The sequence below is a fragment of the Staurois parvus genome, unplaced genomic scaffold (assembly GCF_062004578.1).
Source record: "Staurois parvus isolate SC_StPar_1 unplaced genomic scaffold, SC_StPar_1.0 ptg001297l, whole genome shotgun sequence".
Lineage (NCBI taxonomy): Eukaryota > Metazoa > Chordata > Amphibia > Anura > Ranidae > Staurois > Staurois parvus.
This window is the reverse complement of record NW_028319093.1, coordinates 292,421-299,562: the sequence shown is the minus strand read 5'-3', so window position 1 is coordinate 299,562 and position 7,142 is coordinate 292,421. Positions and strand designations below refer to the sequence as shown.

Below are 7,142 nucleotides of genomic sequence, written 5' to 3'. Positions count from 1 at the left end.
ATCAGACTGCCCAACAATTCCAACTTCTCCTTCGACTACTACACCTTCCTCATCCTCGTCATGATCTCCTACATCCCCAGTGAGTACACTCTATTATTTCAGTATGTTGGGGGTTTTGGCCCCTCCCACCTCCTATTTAAAAAAAGGAAAAAAAAGTGTCACTCCAGTGCTGCCTCCAGCTTCCTCCTCCATCCTCATCATGGCAGAAGGACACTCCGTCATTCAGCCCACTTCCTGTGAGCCCGGCCGGTCATTTGGGATGCCTGGAGTTCTGCTTTAACCCCTTCCCATCTGGCCGTTGTATATAAACTGCCGGACGGTGGCAGTGCAGGGGAGGGTGGGTGTTTATAAACGGCCTCCCCGCCCCCTGCTTGTGTGCCCCCTGGGAGCGCGCAGCACCACGATACGGTGCCCGCTGTGTCCTCCAGACACAATGGTACATCGATTGTCGTACGAGACCTCTGTGTGAGGTCCTGATCATGTGATCACTGATTGGCCAATCAGTGATCACTTGAGTAGTAAGCAAGATGTCACTTCTGACATCATTGCTTACTACGTGTGAAACCTGTGAATGATCACAGAGATCACATGGTACAGGGCCATTCACAACAGCCTTGTACCATGTGACAGGCTGTGACCAATCACAGCTCACACAGTATTTCCCAATGGCTGCAGGAATGCAGAGAGGAGAAATGATTCCTCTTACAGCCTTTATGGGTGTAAAAGCAATCAGTGTAAAAAAAAAAAAAAAATGTCATCACCCCCCACAAGTAGTACAGAGTCACCATGGTGACCCTACTGCTAGGGTGACAGTATGTTAAAAAAAAACAAACATAAATAATAATATAAAAAAAAAATAAAAATGTAAAAAAAATTTTTTTAAATGATAATTTTTGGTTATAAACTAATTTGGGTTATTTTTGTTTTTTACTAAAAAAATAACGGAATAAATTTTGGCCGAGATTTATGATGAAAGATTATTTATTTGCAATATTTTATAAGAAAAACTTTTTTTTCTAAATTTTTGGAACTTTTCATTTACATAGCAAAAAAAATAAAACTCTCAGCGGTGAATAAATACCACCAAAATAAAGCTTTATCTGTCTCAAAAAAATGCTAAAAAATTCATCTGGGTACAGTGTTGCATGACCGCGCAATTGTCATTCAAAGTGTGATAGCGCTGAAAGCTGAAAATTGGCCTGGGGGGGAAGGGGGTGAAAGTATCCGGACTGGAAGGTCGGAAAGTGTCCGGACTGGAAGGGGGGGGGAAAGTGTCCGGACTGGAAGGGGGGGAAAGTGTCCGGACTGGAAGGGGGGAAAGTGTCCGGACTGGAAGGGGGGGAAAGTGTCCGGACTGGAAGGGGGGGAAAGTGTCCGGACTGGAAGGGGGGAAAGTGTCCGGACTGGAAGGGGGGGAAAGTGTCCGGACTGGAAGGGGGGGAAAGTGTCCGGACTGGAAGGGGGGGGGGGAAAGTGTCCGGACTGGAAGGGGGGGGGGATAGTGTCCGGACTGGAAGGGGGGGGGATAGTGTCCGGACTGGAAGGGGGGGGGATAGTGTCCGGACTGGAAGGGGGGGGGATAGTGTCCGGACTGGAAGGGGGGGGGATAGTGTCCGGACTGGAAGGGGGGGGGATAGTGTCCGGACTGGAAGGGGGGGGGATAGTGTCCGGACTGGAAGGGGGGGGGATAGTGTCCGGACTGGAAGGGGGGGGGATAGTGTCCGGACTGGAAGGGGGGGGGATAGTGTCCGGACTGGAAGGGGGAGGGAAAGTGTCCGGACTGGAAGGGGGGGAAAGTGTCCGGACTGGAAGGGGGGGAAAGTGTCCGGACTGGAAGGGGGGGGGAAAGTGTCCGGACTGGAAGGGGGGGGGGGAAAGTGTCCGGACTGGAAGGGGGGGGGGGGAAAGTGTCCGGACTGGAAGGGGGGGGGGAAAGTGTCCGGACTGGAAGGGGGGGGGGGGGAAAGTGTCCGGACTGGAAGGGGGGGGGAAAGTGTCCGGACTGGAAGGGGGGGGGGAAGTGTCCGGACTGGAAGGGGGGGGGGGAAGTGTCCGGACTGGAAGGGGGGGAAGTGTCCGGACTGGAAGGGGGGGAAGTGTCCGGACTGGAAGGGGGGGAAGTGTCCGGACTGGAAGGGGGGGAAGTGTCCGGACTGGAAGGGGGGGAAGTGTCCGGACTGGAAGGGGGGGGGGGGGTAAGTGTCCGGACTGGAAGGGGGGGGGGGGTAAGTGTCCGGACTGGAAGGGGGGGGGGTAGGTGTCCGGACTGGAAGAAGGGGGGAAAGTGTCCGGACTGGAAGGGGGGGGGGGAAGTGTCCGGACTGGAAGGGGGGGAAGTGTCCGGACTGGAAGGGGGGGAAGTGTCCGGACTGGAAGGGGGGGAAGTGTCCGGACTGGAAGGGGGGGAAGTGTCCGGACTGGAAGGGGGGGAAGTGTCCGGACTGGAAGGGGGGGGGGGGGTAAGTGTCCGGACTGGAAGGGGGGGGGGGGTAAGTGTCCGGACTGGAAGGGGGGGGGGTAGGTGTCCGGACTGGAAGAAGGGGGGAAAGTGTCCGGACTGGAAGGGGGTGAAAGCGTCCGGACTGGAAGGGGGGGGGAAAGCGTCCGGACTGGAAGGGGGGGGGAAAGCGTCCGGACTGGAAGGGGGGGGGAAAGCGTCCGGACTGGAAGGGGGGGGGAAAGCGTCCGGACTGGAAGGGGGGGGGAAAGCGTCCGGACCGGAAGGGGGGGGGAAAGCGTCCGGACCGGAAGGGGGGGGAAAGCGTCCGGACCGGAAGGGGGGGGAAAGCATCCGGACCGGAAGGGGGGGGAAGCCTTCGGACCGGAAGGGGGGAGGGGGGAAGTGTCCGGACTGGAAGGGGGGAAGTTTCCGGACTGGAAGGGGGAGGGGGGGGGGGAAGTGTCCGGACTGGAAGGGGGGAAGTGTCCGGACTGGAAGGGGGAGGGGGAAGCCTTCGGACCGGAAGGGGGGAGGGGGAAAGCGTCCGGACCGGAAGGGGGGGGGAAGCCTTCGGACTGGAAGGGGGGAGGGGGGAAGTGTCCGGACTGGAAGGGGGAGGTGGGGGGGGGTAAGTGTCCGGACCAGGAGGTGGGGGGGGGGAGTGTCCAGACTGGAAGGGGGGGGGAGTGTCCGGACAGTAAGGGGGGGAGAGCGTCCGGGCCGGAAGGGGGGGGGAAGTGTCCGGACTGGAAGGGGGGGAGTGTCCGGACCTGGCGGGGTAATGGGGGTGACACCATGGTGTGTGGGATTGTCTGTCCCTGACAGGTTGTCCTCTTCTTGCAGTCTTCCCGCAGCTCTACTTCCACATGCTCCACCAGCGGAGGAAAGTTCTGTCGGCCGATCGGAAGAAGACCGATTAACCTCCAGCGGCTCGTCTTTCCTCTTATAATTCTCTTTTTTTGATTTTTCCCCCCAAACTTTTTAGAGACCCAATTGCTGCAGACTTTTTGAGTCCAGCCTTTCCTATGACAATGACAGGATGAGGTAAATCCATTGCAGGAATGATTGATGTGTCCTGTTTACATACTAACACGGGCCGCTGTCCCAGCATGCACTGCAAGAGACTCTGGAATCTGCTGCCTTGCCTTCTTTTTTGTAATCTGACCTTTTTCTGCATTTCTTACTAAATCGCCCCAAGTCGGGCCCCTGTGTCGGGCCCCCCATGCATGCCGCTCTTTTATCTAATGTGACTGCCGCGGGCCGAGTGTCAGGAACACTGCGCCGATTCCACCACGTGGCTCCCACAGGGGGGGAGAGCAGTGTCCCCTGGGGGCCCCAACCTCCCGGAGCTCTACCAGTAAGTGCGGAGTTCTCCCATTGGTCGGTGTGGATCTGATTCTTGTGATATTTGGGTTTTTCTCTTTGTTTCATGGTGTAAATTTTCCCATCAGATCTCCTGATTTATTTCAGATGGAAATGTGATATTAAACCCCAACTTTTTTTTTTAACAATTTCAGCTGCTGAGGGTAACCCCCGACATTGTCAGCCTCTTCTTCATGTCTGAGACATTGCCTTTCTGCTGGGATGACCCGGGCCCCTGAGAGCTGGTCCCACTTTCTAGTATAAGGGTGGCTAAGCTTTCAGGGTTCTGTGGGCTGGCCCGGGCCCCTGGGAGCTGGTCCCACTTTCTGGTCTAAGGGTGGCTTGGCTTCCAGGATCTTGTGGTTTGACCTGGGTCCCTGAACACTGGTCCCACTTTCTGGTATAAGGGTGGCTCAGCTTCCAGGGTTCTGTGTGCTGACCTGGGCCCCTGGGAGCTGGTCCCACTGTTTGGTATAGGGGTAACTCCTTGGCTTCCAGAGTCCTGGGGTTTAACCGGTCCCTGAGTGCTGGTCCCACTTCCTGGTATAAGGGTGGCTCAGCTTCCAGGGTCCTGTGGGTTGACCCGGGCCCCTGGGAGCTGGTCCCACTGTTGGGTATAGGGGTGACTCCTTGGATTCCATGGTCCTGGGGTTTAACTGGTTCCTGAGTGCTGGTCCCACTTTCTGGTATCAGGGTGGCTCAGCTTCCAGGGTCTTGTGGTTGACACGGGACCCTGAACGCTGGCCCTGCTTTTTAGTATCAGGGTGGCTCAGCTTCTAAGGTCTTGTGGGTTAACCCGGGCCCCTGAGTGCTGGTCACACTTTCTGGTATAAGGGTGGCCCAGCTTCCAGGGTCTTGTGGTTCGACCCGGGTCCCTGAACGCTGGTTCTGCTTTCTAGTATCAGGGTGGCTTGACTTCCAGAGTCCTGTGTGTTGACCTGGGCCCCTGAGAGCTGGTCCCACTTTCAGGTACAAGGGTTACTCCTTGGCTTCCAGGTTCCTGTGTGTTGATCCCGGTCCCCTTAGTGCTGGTCTTGTTTTCTGGTATAAGGGTGGCTCGGCTTCCAGGGTGCTGTGGGTTGACCCGGCCCCCTGAATGCTGATCCCACTGGCTGGTATAGGGGTGACTCCTTGGCTTCCAGGGTCCTAGTGTGTTGACCCAGGCCCCTGAGAGCAGGTCCCACTAACAAGTATAGGGGTGAACCCTTGGCTTCCATGGTCCTGAGGGTTGATCCGGGCCCCTGATTGCTAATCCCACTTTCCAGTATAAGGGTGACTCAGCTTCCAGGGTTCTGTGGTTCGGGCAGGGCCCATGGGAGCTGGTCCCACTGTCCGGTACAGGGGTGATTCCTTGGCTTTCAGGGTTCTGTGGGTTGACCCGGTCCCCTGGTCCCATTTTCTGGTACACTCTATGCGTTTCAGTTGCTTTTTTTCTGCATCCAAAACACACAGAAAGCCGGTGATCTGGTTGTCAGTGTCATAGTTCACATCAGCGCTTGCAGTTCCGGTGCGTTCCGATTGCAGAACAAAAAGTAAACAGGCGGCATTTTTTTCTGCACAGAACTGTACTGGAACGCGGTAAAACTCACCAAAACGCACCGAAACACACATGTCCCTATTTAAATTGAAGAAAAAGAGAGGGAAGGAAATGAACTGGAATGCATAAAAAATTCACTGGAACATGTCAAAAACACGTATGTGGAAATGCACCCGGAACACATCTGGACTGCGTTTCTATAGTGTGAACCGACCCTAAGGGTGGCTGGGCTTCCAGGATCCTATGGTTTGACCTGGGCCCCTGAGATCTGGTCTACCTGGCCGGTACAGGGGTGACTCCATGGCCTCCTAGGTCCTGTGGAACCCTGGCATAGCCATCCCATAGTGGGTGCTCCACAGACTACAGGCACATGTGAGGATGCTGCCCAACACAGGAGATGCACCTTCCATTGCCTCCTTGGGCTTCGTTTACATGGGCATACTGTAGTATACACCTGTGTGAGGGCCGGGTGTACCTGCACTGGTGTTCTGTGCATCCCCATGCAGGTGGAACTTCCATTGATGTTCCGAGTTTGCCAGCTGTGCAGGTGCACGCCCCCGAATGCACACTCTCCTCGCCGCTGTGTACCAACTGACATGAATCGGACTGCTAGCACACCTGAGCATCCTCATATGAGCAAACACAGCCCTCGCACAGGTGTACGCTTGTCGTCCACAAACAAAAGGGTGCAAAGGCCTCCTGGCCATATTAGGAATATAAAAATGGTGGGTGGTGACCATCAACTCTTAGCCAGAAGAGGGATTTTAAGCCAATGCTGCCCTCTTGAGATTGAGGAGTCTGGAGAATACACAAACAAAACCAAAGGACGCAAAGATCTGGCGCATTACCACCGGCACTGTTAGGGAAAAAGAAAAAATACGATGCGTACATGCTCACATGAGCAAATGGTTAAACCCGCATTGTACATACAGCCAGGGACCAAACATGGAACTCACATGGTCCATCACATGAGCAAATGGTTAAACCAACGTTGTAAATACAGCCAGGGACCAGAAGATGGAACTCACATGGTCCATCACATGAGGAAATGGTTAAACCAGCGTTGTACATACAGCCAGGGACCAGAAGGTCTTTCAGAAGATGGAACTCACAAATGGTTAAACCAGCGTTGTACATACAGCCAGGAACCAAACATGGAACTCACATGGTCCATCACATGAGCAAATGGTTAAACCAGCTTTTTACATACAACCAGGGACCAGAAGATGGAACTCACAAATGGTTAAACCAGTGTTGTACATACAGCCAGGGACCAGAAGATGGAACTCGCATGGTCCTCACATGAGGAAATGGTTAAACCAGCTTTGTACATACAACCAGGGACCAGAAGATGGAACTCACATGGTCCATCACAAGAGCAAATGGTTAAACCAACGTTGTACATACAACCAGGGACCAGAAGATCTTCCAGAAGATGGAACTCACAAATGGTTAAACCAGCGTTGTACATACAGCCAGGGACCAGAAGATGGAACTCACATGGTCCTCACATGAGGAAATGGTTAAACCAGCTTTGTACATACAACCAGGGACCAGAAGATGGAACTCACATGGTCCATCACAAGAGCAAATGGTTAAACCAACGTTGTAAATACAGCCAGGAACCAGAAGGTCTTTCAGAAGATGGAACTCACAAATGGTTAAACCAGCGTTGTACATACAGCCAGGAACCAGAAGATGGAACTCAATTGAGTCCTAATACCAGCTGATGTGTTGCGAGTTTTGGTCTAAGGAAGGGGGTTTGCCCCTCAAAACTCGTCAGCTGGTGTTATGACTCGTGAG

The 7,142-nt window shown here is 54.3% G+C and overlaps 1 long non-coding RNA gene across 1 annotated transcript; it reads left to right on the top strand.

The window, feature by feature from the left end:
* On the top strand, nt 1-3,956 carry LOC149437392 (uncharacterized). The gene is made up of 2 exons (XR_016308152.1): nt 1-79; nt 3,284-3,956. It is a non-coding gene; the product is annotated as an uncharacterized LOC149437392 (long non-coding RNA).
* The last annotated feature ends 3,186 nt before the right edge of the window (nt 3,957-7,142 follow it).